This window comes from Oryctolagus cuniculus, chromosome 11, assembly GCF_964237555.1.
Source record: "Oryctolagus cuniculus chromosome 11, mOryCun1.1, whole genome shotgun sequence".
NCBI classification, from domain to species: Eukaryota; Metazoa; Chordata; class Mammalia; order Lagomorpha; family Leporidae; genus Oryctolagus; species Oryctolagus cuniculus.
The window spans coordinates 23,492,186-23,512,338 of record NC_091442.1 but is presented as its reverse complement, the minus strand read 5'-3'; the positions used below and the strand labels follow the sequence as shown (position 1 = coordinate 23,512,338).

General features: G+C 41.1%; 1 protein-coding gene across 4 annotated transcripts in view; it reads right to left on the bottom strand.

The window, feature by feature from the left end:
* Window positions 1–20,153, bottom strand: part of PIGU (phosphatidylinositol glycan anchor biosynthesis class U) — a 113,119-nt gene that overhangs the window by 25,806 nt on the left and 67,160 nt on the right. The gene's annotated exons all lie outside the window — the stretch shown is intronic.

Sequence of the window (20,153 nt, the reverse complement as noted above, 5' to 3'; positions counted from 1 at the left end):
TCTTTTTTTTTAACCAGGCAGAGTGGACAGTGAGAGAGAAAGACAGACAGAAAGGTCTTCCTTTGCCGTTGGTTCACCCTCCAATGGCCGCCACGGCCGGCGTGCTGCGGCCGGCACACTGCGTTGATCCGAAGGCAGGAGCCAGGTGCTATCCTGGTCTCCCATGGGGTGCAGGGCACAAGCACTTGGGCCATCCTCCACTGCACTCCCTGACCACAGCAGAGAGCTGGCCTGGAAGAGGGGCAACCAGGACAGAATCTAGCGCCCCGACTGGGACTAGAACCCGGTGTGCCGGCACTGCTAGGCAGAGGATTAGCCTGTTGAGCCGCGGTGCTGGCCTACTCTACTTCTAATCCCTGTTAATGTGCTGGGAGGGTAGCAGAGGATGGTCAACAGATTGGTTCCCTGTACCCAGATGGGGGACCTGGTTTCAAACCGTCCCAGCTCCAGCTGTTGCGGTCACTTAGGAAGCAAACTAGCAGGTGGAAGATCTCTGTTTCTCTCTAATCCTGTCGTTCAAATAAATAAATAAAATTTTTAAAAAAGTAAAAATTAAACATGAAAAGTGTAAACCGTATATAAGAAAAGTGTTAACACACTCCTAAAAAACAAGAATGTAGACTAGAACAACATCTATTCTTGTTCAGGATTCAACATTATAGATGTCTGTTCTCCCAGAGTTAATTTTTAAATTCAGTGCAATAATGTGAATACAATGAAACTGCCAACAATGCATTTCATGGTGTTACACGAGATACCGGCCTTCATATGGAAAGACAAATATGCAAGAAGAGCTAAGAAAACACTAAGGAAAAATTATGAAGGGGAGACTAGCCCTACCAGACATTAAAATATATTATAAAACCTCTATAATTAAAATAGTACATTAATAGGCAAGTAGACTATAACAAAATGGAAAGTCCAGCATTGAATCTACATATCACATATATACATTAAACCCACACACACACATATATAAACCCATAAACATACAATTTATTATATACAAAGGTAGCATATCACTGGCATAAAGAAGGATTTTTTTTAAAGATTTATTTATGTAGTTGAAAGGGAGAACAAGAGAAACAGATTTTCCATCCACTGATTCACTCTCTAAATGACTTCAACAGCCAGGGTTGGGTCAGGCCACGGCCAGTTGTCAGGAATTCCACCTGGGTGTCCCGAGTGAGTGACAGGGGCCCGGACACCTGGGCTACCCTCTGCTGCCTTCCCAGAGCATTAGCAAGCAGCAGGATTGAAAAGGGGCCAGTGTTATGGTATAGCATGTAAAGCCGCCACCTGCAATGCCAGCACCACATATGGATGCTAGTTTGGGTCCTGGCTGCTCAAATAAATAAGATAAATCTTAAAAAAAAAAAAATCCAGAGGCAATAAAAGACTGATGAAATCTGTACACACACAATAACTCACATGACAGAAACACCATATGCAAAATGAGAACATATGTATAAAAACATGTACATGAATGTTCACAGCAGCATTAATCGTAATAGCCAGGGATGGTAGTTTGGCCTCAGGGTTAAGATGCCTATTCTCATCCTGAAGAGCCTTGTTTAGATACCCAGCTCCAGCTCATGACTGCACCTTCCTGCTCATGTGGATCCTGGGAGGAAGTGGTGACACCTTAAGCAACTGTGCTCCTACCACTCAAATGAGACCTGGATTGCATTTCTGGCTCCCGGCTTCAGCCTGGCCATCATAGGCATTGGGGAAGCGCACCAATGGATGAAAGCTCTCTCTCTGCCTCTCAAATTAAAAAAATAAACAAAAATGTTTTAAAATTTATGATGCAAAAAAAAAAAAAAACCAACTGTCTATCAGTTAGTGAATGTATACATAAAATATTGTAAATCAATACAATGGCATAGTAATCAGCAATAAATGGAATGAAAGAGCACACATTTGGTCCAGCATTTAAGACACGGGTTGGGATGCATTACATCCCACATAGGAGAGCCTGGGTTCAAGTCCCAGCTCTGACTTCTGATTTCAGTTTCCTGCTAATACAGATTGTGAGTTCCTGCCACCCACATGGGAGACCTCAGCTGAGTATCTGGTTTTGGCTTTAGTCCAACCCAGCTCTGGCTGAGGCATCTCGGGTGAGCCGGTGGATGGGAGCTCTCTTTCCATTCTTCTCTCTCTCTCAAAATACATCAAGCAAGCAGCAGGTACTAATAATACAAGCTATACTATACATGAATGAACCCTGGAAATACACCAAATAAAAGAAGCTGGTGACAAGAGACCACATATTATAGAAAATGTCCAGAATAGGAAAATTTATAAAAATAGAAAGTAGCATAGTGTTTGTCCAGGGTTGAGAGGAGGGGAGACGTGGGGGAAAACTGAAGAGTGACTGCTAATGGGTCAGGGTCTCTTTTCAGGTGATGGAAACGATTGTGGTGATGGCTATACAATTCTGTGAAAAATCTTAAAAATCATTAAACTGTAAACTTCAAACAGGTAAACTGCATGGTAAGTAAACCATATCTGATAAAAAATGAAAACTACTAGGAATACACCATAAACAAAATCAAAGTAAAACTGACAAGTAGAAGAAAATATTTGCAGACAAAAGCTAAGACTCCTGGTATATATCCTTTTAAATGGAGGGGAAAGAACCAAAGCCCAATCTAAAAAAAGACATTGGGGGTTGGGGGGGAGATGAACGAAGTCACAGACATGAAAAAATACTCAAACTCAGTCATATTTAGAGAAATGAAGATCAATACTGAGATGTTATTTCTCATGATCAGACTGGAAAAATCTTAAAATGAAACAAGGTATTCAGTTAGCAAAGCTGTAAGAAAACAAGCACTCTCAAATATTATTGGTGGGAACAGAGAATTTTGACAAGACCTCACAAAACTACATACACACTTAACTTCAGACCCAGTAATTTCACTTCTAGAAATCTACCTTGAAGATACACCTCCAACAACAGGAAAATGTTGGAAACAATCTGGATTCTTATACATAGGAGAGGGGCTGAAAAATTGTGGTATGTCAATGAAATGGAGTACTGTACACCTATAAAAAAAGAACCAGGAAGATCTCTATGTACTGATAAAAAGTAATTTTCAAGAAGAGAAAGAAAAAAGCAAAGCATAAGAAGCATCTATAGTACGCTACTCTATGTATAAGAAAGAAGGGGTATAAAACACATATTAATTGGTGCAAAAGGAATACAGGAAGGAAAAATCAGAAACTAAAAAGAATAGTTACCTGGGGTGAGACGGAAAAGGCTAGAAAAGAAAGAACAGGAAAGCAGAGATGAGGACGTAATGTGTCTTGAGACATGTCTTTCTGTACAGCTTTTAAAATCACAGTTTTATTTTTTAAAGAAAGATTTATTGATTTATTTGAAACTCAAAGCTACATAGAAGAGAGAAGGAGAGGCAGAGAAAGAGAGAAACGTCTTCCATCCTTTGGTTCATGACCCAGTTGGCTGCAACAGCTGGCGATGTGCTGATCTGAACCTGGAAGCTTCTTCCGGGTCTCCCATGTGGGTTCAAGGGCCCAAGAACTTGGGCCATCTTCTACTGCTTTCCCAGGCACATCAGCAGGAAGCTGGATTGGAAGAGGAGCAGCTAGGACTTGAACTGGCACCCATATGGGATGCGGGCACTGGAGGTGGTGGCTTTACCTGCTGTGCCACAGCACCGGCGCCTATTTATTTATTTTTAAGATTTATTTTATTTATTTGAAAGACAGAGATACAGAGAGGAGTAGAATCAGGGCAGAGGGTGTCTTCAATCTGCTGGTTTACTCCCCAGATGACTGCAATGGGCAGAGCTGAGCTGATCCAAAGCTAGGAACCAGGAACTTCTTCCAGGTCTCCCACGTGGGTGCAGGGGCCCAAGGACTTGGGCCATCTTCCACTGCTTTCCCAGGCCATAGTAGAGAGCTGGTTCAAAAGTGGAGCAGCTGGGACTCGAACTGGTGTCTATATAGGAAACCAGAGCTGCAGGCTGGGGCTTTAACCCACTACGCCATAGTGCCTGCCCCCCACAGTAGTTTTAATTTTATTTCACACTTCCTTAACATACTCCCAAATAAACAAACAATGAAGATCAACTAGAATGTGGGCAGAATCCATAATGAATATAAACACTAAAACTAATCTTACTATATTACAAATCAGTAATATAACTACACTGAAGGGCCTCATGAGAGAAGAAAAGAGCTAATCTAAATAACTATAGAAAGTAGAAACTTAGAATACTACAAGGCCAAAGACAAAAGAATTATATATAAATGTTATATAATCAAGTCAGTATACCTATTTCCTTTTAAAATATTGATTTACTTATTTATTAGAAAGATAGAGAAGCACAGAGCCTGTGAGACCAAAAGACATATACAGCAAGTTCCCAAGAACTGGTTCACTCCAAATGCCTGCAACAGCCCAAGCCAGAAGCTGAGTATTTAACCCATAGGAGGCAGGAACCAAAATTCTCAAGCCATCACCACTGTCTCTCGAAGGTTTGCCATTAGTAGGAAGCTGGAGTCAGGAGCCAAAGCTGGGGGTTATATTCCAGTGTGGGATGTGGGAGTCTGAACTGCCAAGCAAATGTCTACTCCAATAAATGTACCTCTTGCAGAGATATTTTTTCACAGTAATTCTGAAAGTACCTTATATGTATACTAAAAATGAACAAATAAGCAATATGTTGAAGATAATGAAATCTCTCTTGCTACTAGAGAAAGAAGTTAATAAGTAAGGAAAAAGAAGAGACTAAATTCCAGTGGTACCTTGGAATTACAGGCGTCATTATAAACAGAGAGGAATATAAAGAAACAGTTGTGAGGACAGGAGCTTGGCCTAGCAGTTAAGATACCACTTGGGTTGTCTGCATTACATATCAGAATACCTGGGTTGGAGTCCAGGCTCTGCCAGCACATGGGAGCTCTCTATCTGCCTCATAAATAAAATAAAGAAATTAAGAAATAGGGTTGCCTACGTGTGTACAGATTAGTATACATACATAGACATCAGAGCTCTGTCTGCTAAGGGGGCCTAGAAGCAAACGATACTCTAGAAATAAGCACACCCAACATCCAAATCTTGGCTGCTAAACAGCATTTTCCTATGAAAGACACCAGGGGTCCTTGTAGAAGCAGCTGACTTTAGAGCTGGAACAGGAAATACACTAGATAATCATGGAACATCTTGTTGTATCACAAAGGAAATGCTTAAAAATAGATGTGGGTTTGTCAAAATAATACAGGCATCAACATGAAGGAGGTCCTAATTGTTAAGCTATAAAAATTTAAGCAAGAAGGCAATGACAGTATTAGATACATATTTTCTGAGGTGACATAATACATTGAATCATATTAAAGTTCATAATTCAGTGACATTTTGTACATACACCACATTTCTCTAGTTTCTAGTTTTCTCCATTGCCAAGAACACTACTAATATCCTTTATATAATCATCTTCTATTCATTCCCTTCTCCTCCCCTGGCAACCATTAATCTGGTTTCTGTCTTTATGGATTTGCCTATTCCAGATATTTAATACAAAAGGAATTACACAATATGTGGCATTTTGTGTTTTGGCTTTTCAGTTAATATTTTTGAGGCTCATCCAAGGTAACATAAATCAGTAATTAATTATTTTTATGGTGAATAATATTCCATCTTATGGATATACCACATCTGTTGATGAACCTTTGGGCTGTTCTTCCCTTCTGGCTGTTTTAAACAGTGTTGCCATTAATATTCACAAACAACTATTGGTTTGAGTGCCTATTTTCATTTCTATTAGGTATATATCTAACAGTTGAATTACTGAGCTATATGGCAATTTTATGATTAATTTTTGGAGGAACTACCAAACCATTTTCTACAGTGGCTGTGTACTTTTATGTTCTTACCAGCAATGAATGATAGTTCTAGTAATCATTTTTTTAATATAGCCTTCCTTCCTAGTACGTGTGAATTTCATTGCAGTTTTGATTTGCATTTCCTTAAGACTGTGTTGGGCATAAACTCACACATCTTCTTTGGAGAAATGTCTACTCAAGTCCTTTGTTGATCTTTTAAGTTGAGTTGTGATGACTTTTTATTTTATAAGTTCCTTATTCTGTATATTAATCCCTCACTAAACATGATTGGCCAATATTTTCTCCCATTCTGTGGTTTACCATTTGACTTTATTGCTGGTGTCCTTTGAAGCATACAATTTTTAATTTTCACATAGTCTAATTTACTTAATTTCTTTTGCCATGCCTCTGCTATCAAACCTAAGAATGTTCCAAATTGAGGTCATGAATATTTACTCCTACATTTTCCTCTAATGGTTTTAGCTCTTATGTTTCGGTTGTCAATTTTTTTAGGAATCCAACTTTGTTCTGTTGCATATCATTAACCGCTTGTCTCAGCACCATCTGCTGAAGAGACTATTCTTTCCTCATCCAATGGGCTTGGTAGCCTTGTCAAAAATCAACTGGCCACAGTATTGGATTTTAAACTGTAGAATGAAATTGCTATTTATGAGACCATACTAACAAAAATAAATGATCAAGTAAATAAATAAATTGGGGAGAAGGAACTACAGCTGTTTCTCATATTAGAATTCCAATGAGTAAATGTAAAAATAAGAAAGGAAACAGAGAACAGACTTACATAATCTCAAAATACCTTCCCCAAGATACATACTAAGTACAAAAGAAAAACTAACAACTTTACAGAGAAGAAACCTGGCAGACACCAACCTAACCAACTGACCAATCTACCAAGACCCAGCCATTCCACTCTTGGGAATTTACCCAAAGGAAACGAAATCAGCTTATGAAATAGGTATCTGTACCCCATATTTATAGCAGCTCAATTCACAGTTGCTAAGATATGGAATTAACCCAGATGTCCATAAACTGATGACTAAAGAAAAGGTGGTATATAATATTATATATATATACACATACATACATTATGGAATACCACTCAGCAATAAAAAGGAATGAAATCTGTCTTTTACAACAAAATGGATGCAATTAGAGACCATTATGATTAGTGAAAAAGCCATTCCTCAAGACACAAATACATGTTTTCTCTGATTTGTGGTAACTAATATATAGAGTAAAAAAACACAATGCTCAGGAATGACATGAACTTCTTGAAATTTGATTACGGTTTATAGCCCTTGTCTATACTCCTGAAGAACAGTAGTCTTTCTACTTATTATTTGTTGAATTCAAGATAATTAAGCTTGTCATTATAAAGTAAATTGAAAGTATGTCATGGCAAAAATTAAAAGAAAAATAGAAAAAAGGAGAAGAGAGAAAGGAAAGGAGAGTGTGGGAAGTATATATCACTCCTCAGCCTTTTGGCTAAGATCAAGTGTGAAGACTATATATATGAAGTACATGCAATCTGTTCTCTTTAAATATATAAATAAATAAATGGTAAACATTACCAGTGGTTAAGATATAAAATCATGAATTCCTTGATATGGTACACAGAGGACACAATTTTAAATTTTTGCTAAAATTTAAAAGTTAGTCCAATCATGAGCAATCATGTGATAATCTAAACTGAGGTATGTTTGACAAAAATAACTTCAGGGGCCGGCGCAGTGGCATAGTGGGTTAAGCCTCTGCCTGTGGTGCTGGCGACCCATATGGGCACCAGTTCATGTCTCAGCTGCTCCTCTTCCGATTCATCTCTCTGCTTGTGGCACAGAAAGCAGTAGAGGATGGCCCAGGTGCTTAGGCCGCTGCACCCATGTAAGAGACCTGGAGGAGGCTCCTGGCTTAGGATCAGCCCAGCTCTAGCAGCTGCAGCCATCTGGGGAGTGAACCAGTGTGGGGGAGGCAGACCTTTCTCTCTGTGTCTCCCTCTCTGTAACTCTGCCTCTCAAATAAATAAAATCTTAAAAAAAAGAAATTGTGAATGACAAGAAAAGACAGAAACTGTCTCTGACCAGGGGACACTAAGAAGATAAAACATCTCAACACAATATGGGATCCTGGGTAGGATCCTGAAACAAACAAAAAAGATTGCTTTAGCAGAAAGATGCGAATTTCTAATAAGGTCTGTAGTCGACTTTATAATATAGCATAATTGTTCATTGTTCATTATTGTTAATTCCACTGTGGTTATGTAAAGTGTTAACATTAGAGGAAGTGGGTGAGGAAAATAAGGAAATTCTTTGTACTATTTTTGCAATGTTTCTGTAACTCAAATTAATTCAAAATGAAGTTTTTAAAAATGGAGATAAAACCATCTGTTACAAGTTAGTAAAAAAATATATACACACAGTTTTAAAAATAAGAATTCTATAAGACTTAGTATGAACAGTCCTTTGCCTCTAATCTTCATTAAATCTTTTTTTTTTTTTTTAAGATTTATTTATTTGAAAGTCAGAGCTGTCAGAGCTGTAGAGAAGAAAGACAGAGAGAAATCTTGCATCCGCTTGTTCATTCCCCAAGTGGCTGCAACAGCAAGGGCTGGGCTAGGCTGAAGCCAGGAGCTTCCTCTGGGTCTCCCACAATGGTGCAGGGGCCCAAGCACTTGGGCCATCCTCTGCTGCTTTCCCAGGAGCATTAGCAGGGAGTTGGATCAGAACTGGAGCAGCCGGGGCTCAAACTGGCACCCATATGGGATGCCAGAGACAGAGCTTAACCTGCTGCATCACAGTGCCAGCCCCAAGTCAAGCTTCTTAATTGTGATGTTCAGTCCATATAATTATTAAAATTTCTGGCTGCTTAATGTTACTTTCAGAGTGTGTTAAAACTCTTTGATGGCTGCTTTACCAGATTCTGCTTGTGGATGTGTCCATTTTTATTGTTGTCTATAGCCTATCTTTAAAATATACTTTGTCAAATACAGATTTGAAATGTCAAAACAAAGCAAAATAAATAAAAACCAAGTACAACCTCACAAAGTAACCACTATACTCCCACCAGAATGGCTAATATTAAAAAGACTGACACCACCAAATGCTGTTGAAGATGTGCTGAAACTAGATTCTCATATTTTGTAGGTAGGAGTGCAAAACTGTATAAACACTTTGAAAAAATGTCTAGTTATGCTAATTAATGCTAGTTAAACTCAACATATGCTTGTTCTATGTTCCATCAGTCCTATTCCTAGGTATTACCCAAGAGAAATGAAAACATAAGTCTACAAAAACATTCATACAAGAATATTAATAGTAGCTCCATTCATTACAGACAAAACTGGAAAACAGGCCAAGCTCCCATCAATACGAGAATGGACAAACAAAACATAGTATATAAATACAGACTGATTGAAAGATGCTATATGTGAAAGACTCATAGTTTTAGGCCACATACATGTTACAGAGAGTCCCAACGGCTCCACATTCATTCCATCTCCCTGCTAATGTGCCTGGGAAAGAACCAGAGGATGGTCCAAGTATCTGGGCCCCTGCACCCACATGGGAGACCCAGAAGAAGCTCCTGGCTCCTGGCTTCAGATCAGCCCAGCTCTGGCCATTGTAGCCATCTGGAGAGTGAACCAGCGGATGGAAGTTCACCTGCACAGGCGCACTCACTCACTCTTGCTTTCTTCCTCACCCTCTCTCTGTAATTCTTTCAAATAAAATAAACAAATCTTAAAAAAAAAAAAAATCATACCTCTCCCCCTAAAAAATTCAGCGTATCAAGTAGAATTTGTTATTGGTTTAGTTGTTTTCATTTGAAGTAAAATCTATATACCATAAAATGCACAAATAATTAAGTATATATATTCACTCCATCTTTTTATTATTTGACAGATAGAGTTAGACAGTGAGAGAGAGACAGAGAGAAAGGTCTTCCTTCCGTTGGTTCACTCCCCAAATGGCCACAACAGACAGAGCTGCGCCAATCCGAAGCCAGGAGCCAGGCGCTTCCTCCTGGTCTCCCATGTGGTGCAGGGGCTCAAGCACTTGGGCCATCCTCCACTGCCCTCCCGGGCCACAGCAGAGAGCTGGATTGGAAGAGGAGCAACTGGGACTACAACCTGGAGCCCAAATGGGATGCCGGCACCACAGGCAGAGGATTAACCAAGTGAGCCACGGTGCTGGCCCCTCATTTTTTTTTTTTTTTTTAAGATTTTCAAAGATTTTTTTATTTGAGAGGCAGAGTTACAGACAGAGGGAGGGAGGGACAGAGAATGAGATATTCCATCCTCGTTCATTCCCCAAATGGCTGCAACAGCAAGAGCTGGGCCAATCCAAAACCAGGAACCAGCAGCCTCCTCCAAGTCTCTGACATGGGTGCAGGGGCCCAAGTACCCCGGGTCACCTTCCACTGCTTTCCCAGGCCACAAGCATAGAGCTGGATTGGAAGAGGGGCAGCCAGAACATGAACTGCTGCTGCCTGCAATGCCGGCATCCCATATGGGCGCTGGTTCGAGTTCCAGCTGCTCTACTTCTGATCCACCTCCCTGCTAATGGCCTGGAAAGCAGATTATGGCCTAAGTATTGGGCCCCTGAAAACCACATGGGAGACCCAGATGAAGCTCCTGGCTCCTTGCTTCTGCCTGGCCCAGTCCTGGCCATTGTGGCCATTTGAGAAATGAACTAGTGGATGGAAACGCTCTCTCTCCCTAATTTTTTCACATAAAATCTTTTTTAAAAATAAATAAGATTAACTGGGGCCGACGCTGTGGCGTAATAGGCAAAGGCATCGCCTGCAGTGCCAGCATCCCATATGGGCGCCGGTTTGAGTCCTGGCTGTTCCACTTCCCATCCAGCTCTCTGCTATGGCCTGGGAAAGCAGAAGATGGTCCAGGTCCTTGGGCCTCTGCACCCACGTGGGAGACCCAGAAGAAGCTCCTGGCTCCTGGCTTTGGATCAGTGCAGCTCCGGCCATTGCGGCCATCTTGGGAGTGAACCAGCGGATGGAAGACCCCTCTCTCTCTCTCTGCTCTTCCTTATCTCTCTGCATAATTCTGGCTTTCAAATAAACAAACAAATCTTTTGAAAAAATAAGATTAACTGATGGAAAGAAAGTATGGTAAAATTTTAGTAACAGCATATAGATGGTAGGCATATAAAATGTTCATATTTGCTCTTTCTTTGAAGTTTTTCATTATAAAATCTTGTTGGGAAAATGTAAAATATAATATATTGTTTAGCAATTCATACACATGTGGTAAGACTCTTAAGGAAAACAAGAGTATGATTAACATAAAATTAGGGTAGAGGTAACCTCTAGGATACAGGGTGGGGAGTACAATATGGAAGGGTGACCCAAGGGGCTGCAAAAATATTAGAAATATGTTTCTTAAGCAGGATAGTAGGAGCACAGTTGTTTATTACCCTTTAAACCACATATTTATTTATTAAAAGGCAGAAAAAAATTTATGAAGGAGAAAAGCATTCCAGCAAATGGGACACCCTAGATCTGGTCCTAGCGTGGGAAGGAGCTTGCACAATGGAAGAAACAGGGAGGCCATTGTGGTCTAAGATGTAAGGAGCGAGGGAGAAGTGGTACAAGGCAAGCCAAGAGAGGTACGAGATAAGCCGAATCATGCAGGATCTAAGCCAGTTTGATCACAAAGAACTCATGGGTTCTGTAACAGCTGTCCTGAGAAAAGTTTGGTGTGGGTAAAGATTAGCTCTTCTTCCACAATCTTGCTGCAAAGAAAGCAAGTCACAGATCAAATTCTTAGAGACTTTCCATTACTGAGCAGACATAAACTAGTCACACAAACTACTACAGAAGCTTGATTAAGTCCCAGCTCGCTCTCCTTTCAGCTGTTTCCTTACTTGCAAGAAAGGTTCACTCAAGGCAAAAGTTCACTCGAGACAGCATCCAATGGTAGGGCTCTGTTGCCTTTGGAGTCACATCAGGCAACCAGAAACCTTCCTAACCAAAGGTGAATTAAGGAATTAAGTCTCTAGCACCAATCAAACTGAAGAAATTAAAGACCTTAATAGATTCTTAGTCCCTCTTCATGCAAGCATAGGAAGTCACTTTTTGGTAAATTCCACTTTTGGATACTTTAACTTCCCTAATCAGCACCAACTTATAATATTCATTTTGCTAACTGGTAAGACATTCGTATTACCAAGAAAAATCCAATTCACTGACGACATTCACTATGATAATTAGCAAATGTTAGTCAAATCAGAGAGTTGAAGTCCCAGTGGCAACTCCTGTAGTGTGGGCTATCTAGATGACCACCATAGAATTTGGATGCTTTATTAAGATAGCTCATTGCCCCTGGAGTTAAGGTTGAAACTAAGTGGCACATTTATATCAGATGGTCTATGCAGATGTATTTTAAAACAAACTGTAGGGATGGGCATTGTGGCACAGCAGGCTAAGGTGCCACTTGGGATGCTCACATCCCTTACAGAGTGCCAGTGAAAACATGCCATGAAGAACTGAATCAAGTAGATAAAGGCAGCTCTCCCTCTACTCCAATATCAATGGCTCTACTCCCGACCTGCGTATATTGACAGTCCTCTCCCTGACTTAATGTTGTAGGATTGTTCAGAATTTCTTTACAGACAAACCCCTCTACCCGCAAAATATGAGTGGCCTTTCTCCCAGTCTTGTCCATCAAACAGTCTTTACCAGGGTCCAGAGACCCTCCCCCACTCATTTCTTCTCCTCTATGAAATCCTCTCATTACTTGGTTAATGCCACTACTGGGACCACTGGTTGCTATTCGCACCCTGTCTTTTATTCTACCGTATTTAAGTGTTTACAGGAGTTTATAATGGAACGAACCAAGGTCTTCACCAGCCAGTCAACCAAATGCTGCTACAAGGACATACTCAGCTCCCCACCCAGTAGAAAGCGGCGTGAGACATCGCCCCATGCCAGCAGAGAGTACCTTGTCACCCCATGTCAGCAGGAAGTAGCTCTAAAGACAGATCATCATCCCTCTACCCCTCCTAGACTTTTGAGGCTAATATAATCCCATACAACTCTTGCTTTATAAAAAACAAAAGGAGGGGAATGTTAGTAAAATGGCAGTCTTATCTATGGCGCAGTCTACACCCCAGACATCATCCTAGGCTCTAGTCCCTGCCATCATAGTTGGAAGCCAGGTAACCCCATGGCCCAACCACCGGTGTCAGCTCCACTCCCACCCTAATGGGATTCGCTGCTCCTACTTCCCTGCCTGATCCCCCGGCAAAGGTTTAAGAGGATCTGTTCTTCAACACGTGGTCCTCTCTCCCTCTCTACTGATCTCTCTCTTATACTCTCCTTCTCCCTCTTTTTCTTCTTTGCCCCTTCTCGCCAGTCTGTCGGGTTTCCCCAATAAACGCTTTCCCTTAAAAAAAAAAAAAAAAAAAAGGCAGCTTTCTTTAGGACAGCCTTAAACACATTTCCAGTCACTCTGCAAATCCCATTAGCAGCCCCCAAGTTTCAGTGCCCTATCACATTCCTAGGGTTCTACTAAAGTGTTACTGTTGATGCCTGAATGGAAGGCAAACTTATGATTATAAAATATGTACTAAATTTTAGATGTAATTTTGGTTTTAGGTCTTGGTTTTAGTGTCAAGTTTGCTCTAGGAAGCAGCCCTGAAACGATGAAGTAACTTGGAGTATTTAACTGCATCTATTTATAAAAATTGAACTTGCATTTAATCTTTCAGCACTGCTCCTGTTACACAGTGAGGCATACCTGGAATTCTTAAAAAAGAAAACCCCAGCAATACTTTGATAGCTTGCTGTTTATAAATCCCATAGCCAAACTTTCATCTAGAGGTTCACACTGCAAATTTCTCAGTGAACAGGTGAGCCTTCATTTTCCTCGCCTCTTTTACTCTAGAGTGAATGCTGCCTTAAAATATAAGTAAGTATAAGCGACAAAAGAATGGTACCCTAAAAATTCTTTAGCTACTTTATAGTAAACTAAAACACAAAACACAGAAAACCACACAAAACAAATACTGAATAAAGCTTAAGGAATGATTATAAGGCATTTGAACATCCTTGTAACCACTACCTAGGTCAAGAGAAAGAATTTTTCACCCACTCCCCAAGTCCTCCCACGACTCTGACCCAACCACAATCACCTACTCTATTCAAAATAATGACTACCTCATAATCACTAGCTTGCACTTTTTCTGGTATTTCACTTACATATGCATTCCTTCATATTACAGTTTAGCCTTCTCTGTTTTTAAAAACTTTGATATAGGGGACAGTGGTGTGGCGTAGCAAGTACAGCTGCCGCCTGCAGTGCCAGCATCCAATATAGATGCTGGTTCTAGTCCCAGCTACTCTTCTTCTGATCCAGCTCTCTGCTATGGCCTGGGAAAGCAATGGAAGATGGTCCAAGCGATTGGGCCCCTGCACCTATGTGGGAGACCGGAAGAAGCTCCTGGCTTTGGATCAGCCCAGCTCTGGCTGATTTACCTACTGAGCCACAACACCAGCCCCCTAAATAAATAAATTTTTAAATAAAACACTTTGATATACTATCTAAGCCTCTTAATTTACAGCGCCTCTACCCCACCTTATTTCTTCCCATTCATCTGTGTAGAACCTGGAGCATTTACCCAATAGAACATCCAGTAGTCTGGCTTCTAGAATTATATAAGGGTACCTTAAAAGGTTTGTGGAAAAATGAAATTAAGAGAAAAGTTTATTTTAGTGCAAACATTTTTTGAAATTTATGCTTTTCATCATATGCATTTTTCAAGAACTTTTTTAATAAGATTTATTTATTGACTTGAAAGGCAGGGTTATAGAGAGAGGGAGAGACAGAGAATGAGATCTTCCATCCTGTAGTTCACTCCCCAAATGGCTACAAGGGCTAGAGCTGGGCTGATCTGAAGCCAGGATCCAGGAGCTTCTTCCAGGTCTCCCACACAGGTGCAGAGGCCCAAGCACTTGGGACATCTTCTACTGCTTTCCCAGGCCATAAGCAGGGAGCTGGATCACAAGTGGAGCACCTGGGACTTGAACTGGTGCCCACATGGTATACCGGTGCCACAGGTGGATGCTTAGCCTACCATGCTACAGCACTGGCCCCTTTTCATGAACTTTTTAAAGTTAACAAGTTTTTTTAAAACTTGTCTTCAGTATGTCTTGCAAACTGAAGTCAGCTCCAGAGGCTTGACCAAAATTTTTTTAAGGATTTATTTGTTTAATTGAAAGGTAGAGTTATAGAGAAAGGGAAAAGAGAGAGAGGGAGAGGGAGAAAGAGAAAGTGGGAAGAGGAGGGAAGGAGGGAGGGAGGGAGGGAGGGAGGAAGGGAGGGAAGGAGGGAATGAGGGAGGGAGGGGGAGGGAGGGGGAAGGAGGGGGAAGGAGGGAGAGGGGGAGAGAGAGAGAGGTCTTCCATCTGCTGGTTCACTCCCCAAATGACTGCAATGGCCAGGGCTGTTCCAGGATAAAGCTGGGAGCCAGGAACCCCATCAGTGTCTCCCATGTGGGTAGCAGGGCTCAAATACTTAGGTCACCTTCTTCTCAGGCACATTAGCAGGATGGGAAGCAGAAAAGTCAATACTAGAACCGGTTCTCCTATAGGATGGCAGCAGCTTAACCTGCTTTACCACATGGCTTGATCAATTTTGGATCCCTCTGCAAAATTCTGCTGATGGTGTATTTATTTTATTGTTTACTTTATTTCCTTGGGGGCGGAGGGAGAGAGAGAAAGCTCTTTTTCTGCCCGGATTTATTTATTTATTTGAAAGACAGAGTTACAGAGAGGCAGAGAGAGAGAGATCTTCAATCCACTGTTTCACTCCCCAGATGGCAGCAACAGCCAGAGCTGGGCAGATCCAAAGCCAGGAGCCAGAGGTTTCTTCTGGGTCTCCCACACCGAGGCCCAAGGACTTGGGCCAACTTCTACTGCTTTCCCAAGCCATAGCAGAGAGCTGGATTGGAAGAGGAGCAGCCAGGACTCAACTGGCACCTATATGCGATGCTGGGCACTGTGGGCAGTGGCTTTACTCGCTACAACACAGCGCTGGCTCCTGGTGTATTCTTTTGTTAGGAGCATCAATTTTGTCTGTTTTTGGTGTTAGCTGATATTGGCATTTAATGCCTAGATTAATAAAGGTTGCAAAACGATGCCATTCTATCATTTTATTTATAAGTTGTAATACTGTTATAAAGAATGGCATCCTCTTACCTATTTTATAAGGTTTACTATTGTACAGAAAAGACTAGATGAATGCCTAATTTTTAACTTTTATTTACCTAGTTTTCAAGATAATGATTTTTTTTCACTTTTCCTAATTTACCCAACTAGATTTCCTTAAAAAAATTTTTTTTTGAGAGACAGAGACAGAGCAAGCAAACTTCCAGCTGCTGTATTACTCTTGAAATGCCCACAATGGTGGTGGTAGTGGGGAGGGGCAAAGTCAGGAGCTGAGAATGCAGGACTCCCAAATGGGTGGCAGGAACCTAACTACTTGAGCCATCAACTGCTGCCTCCTGTTCTGCATTAAGAGGAATCTGGAGTCAGGAGCCAGAGTTAGCTACTGAATCCAGGTACTCTAATGTAAGACACTGGTATCTTAACTGTCATCTTCCCTGGTAGGCTAAAACCAAACCCCAGGTTTCCTTTTTAATATAACTAGATACCTGAATTTAAATATATTTATTGGTTTTAATAATGCAATTCTTATCCCATTAAAGCTCAGATTACCCCCCTTTGGTCAATGAGAACCTCTTTGGCTTGGATTCTTGGTCTGAGATAACTCCAACAGCGTGTGGTAGCTTCCTTGTTATCTGCTATCACAACAAGCTATACATTTCCTGCTCTAAAACCTTGGATCAGTCAATTCTCAAAGAAACCCCAGTTTTTTCAATGGTTAAGTGGTATTTCAAGGTCACAATTTGGGCACTAAATATGCTCATTGACACAGCGTTGGTCATTGTTTACAGACCTTCTAGTGGACATAAATACACAAACACATTCAATACCTAAGGACCAAGCAGATACATAAAGGATGAAGCATGACAGAGATGAAGCATAGAAGCTGTAGTAAAATGGAGAAGGAAACAGATCTCCTAATTACTTAAAACAAAATTTTAACATAAATTTTTGAAATGCTGACAATTTATTTAAAACAAAATTAAATACCAAGGTCAAATAAAATCCATTTTTGAGTCAAATTTGGTTCACGGACTATTTGAAGCCTCAATCTGAAAAATTTATCTTGGAAGTCACATTGTTGCTATTGAAATATTTAAGGAAGTAAAGAAATTCTCAGACTGATTCAGTAAAATATATACAGTGTATACAGTGAGTGATATTAAGGAAGGGAAGAAATGTATCTCCTTCCTAGCTCTCTAAAGCATTAGGGAGAAAAGTATTTTTTATACAGAAACTGCTTTCTTTCTAAGATATGAAAGGGAGAAAGTTATCAGAAAAACTCTTAAAAGGAGTTTGAATCTAACAAAAATTTTATACACACCCTTAAGATCTCAAGAACAGATCCAGGAGATATATTTTGCATAATAAATGTATTAGAGGCAACAAAGCTTGTGAAGTTAATTATAAATGAATGATTAAGCTCTTATCCTCATTTTTCTGTTCTAAAAAGAAAAGAAGCTAACAACACTGCCACTTCTGCCCTGGTGGCCTCCTGGGAGCAGCAGAGACAACAAACGCTGTTTGGGGGAAAAAAAAAAAAGGTGAAAATTCTAAATAAGCACCTAAGTAAGAAAGCCTGGGAAAGAACTCCACTATCAAGAAGCATCGGATGGGGCCAGTATTGTGGCATGGTGGGTAAAGCTGCAGCCTGCAGTGCCAACATCCCACATGGGCACCAGTTCGAGTCCCAGCAGCTCCTCTTCCGATCCAGCTCTCCACTCTGCACCCACGTGGGAGATTCAGAAGCTCCTGGCTTCAGATTGGTGCAGCTCGGGCCCTGCACTCACTGGGGAGACATGGAAGAAGCTGCTTTCTGCTGACTTTGGATCGGCACAGCTCCAGCTACTGTGGCCATTTGGAGAGTGAACCAGCAGACGGAAGACCTCTGTCTCTGTCCTTGTCCCTGTCCCTCTCCCTCTCTCTGCCTCTCTGTAACTCTGCCTTTCAAATAAATAAATAAGTAAATCTTTAAAAAAAAAAAAAAAAGCAGCATCTGATTGGCTTTGCCTCTTCTGAAGAGAAGTAATATCTTGCAACGTGACTAAAGCTCCAGAAACCACGTATAGACTCACAGGATTAGATTAGCCTTTTTAAATTCAGAGAAATTCAGATTTGATCAAAGCAGAAACTAAAAGAGCACTCACAGGATACTTTCCTTTGGTGCCTTATCACTGTCATTGAAAGAAAATAAGGGCCTCAACCTACACGAGGAAGTCCAAAGCTTTAGAAATCCCGAGGGAAAGGAGGAGCGGCCTAGAGCTTTCTGGAGTGCGCCAGGAGCTTCTCAGCAAGCCTCTTGTGGTCTCACGGCGGCAGCTTCTTGTCCTGTGCACCTGGCTTTCCCTTCACTGCAGCCTCTGGAGCCTGTGTGTGCTAGGACTTTCTATTTTACCCTGCATGCTATCAGATCATAACATTTTAAGCTTCTCTCTAATTTGGAAACTGGGCTCTAAGCCAAGGTCAGGGAAAGAGAAGTGGGGGTGGGGTGGGGAACCAGATGGGCTCAAACTACCATTCTTGTAAGTGACTCAACAGGGAGCCAGATGCAGCATCCTCTGCCTTTGATCTTATGTTTCATGCAGGGAAGAGGAAAGCAGCTTTGCCTCTGGCACTGATGAGACACTAGCTTGTCTACCACCTATCTTTTGCACTGTCTGAAAATTCCACCAGAATAGAGGCAGGTATAGGAAGAATAAATTACCTTTTCCAGTTTCTCTGACTCCAAAATTGAATTATTATCTGTTCCTCTTATCACCCCACATACTTACAGGCTGATGACCATGTCCCTTTCTAAGGCCATCTGAATACTAATAACAATAGCAAGTACTTATTGAGCTCTTATAACAGACTCTGTGCTAGAAACTTGCCATGTATTAATCCGTCACAGTATTATTATACTAGTATTACCTCCACAGTACAAACAAGGAAACTGAGGCAGAAGGAAGTTAAGCAGTCATTTTTCTAGGATCACAGAGCTAATAAGTTTCCAAACCAAGACATCAGAAGCTCTATCGAGGTCTTCAAAAAGTTCACAGAAGGGCCGGTGCTGTGACGCAGTAGGTCAAGCCTCCACCTATGGTGCCAGTATCCCATATGGTCACCAGTTCAAGTCGTGGCTGCTCCACTTTCAGCCCAGCTCCCTACTGGTGGCCTGGGAAATAGTGGAAGATGCTGGGGCCCTGCACCCATGTGAGAGACCCAGAACACATTCCTGGCTCCTGTCTTTAGACTGGCCCAGCTCCAGCCATTGTTGCCATTTGAGGAGTGAACCAGCAGATGGATGACCTCTCTTCTCTCTAACTCTGACTCTCAAAAAAATAAATTTCCTAGAAAATGTGTACTATGAAAAAAGCATACATAGATTATAAAATTTTTGCACCCAAAATAAAGTTTTATTTTGTTTTAAAGATTTATTTATTTGAAAGGTAGAGTTACAGAGAGAGGGGGAAGAGAGAGTTTTTCCATCTGCTGGTTCACTTCCCAAATGGCCACAATAGCTGGAGACGGCCAGACCAAAGCTTTTCTTGGGTCTCCCACACAGGTACAGGGGCCCAAGTACCTGGGCCATCCTCTGCTGCTTTCCCAGGGAAAATTAGCAGGGAGGTGGATTGAAAGTGGAGCAGCCGGCAGTTGAACCAGCACCCATATGGGATGTCGGTGTCCCAGCCTGAGGTTTTACTTGCTATGCCACAAAACTGGCCTCATTTTGCCATATTTGTTATCTCTGTATGTATACAAATTTATTCTTGCAGAACTATTAAAGTTGTACACATCACACCTTGCTTAAAAACACTCTGCATGAAGCTCCTAAAAATAAGAACAATAGTACTATTATTACATCCAAGAAATTAAGAATTCTCTAATATCTTCTTATAGTTGACATCATCTAAAATCTAATCCATCTTTGAGGTGGGTGTTTGGTGCCGACTGGATGCCCACATGCCATTTCAGAGTGCCCTGTTTAAATCCCAGTTCCTCTGCTTCTGATTCAATTTTCTAAGTAGTTGGGTTCTTGCCACCAGTGTGAGAGACCTAGATTGAGTCCCCAGTTTTGGACTTTGCTCTGTCCAAGCTCTGGCTGTTGCAGTCATCTAAGGAGT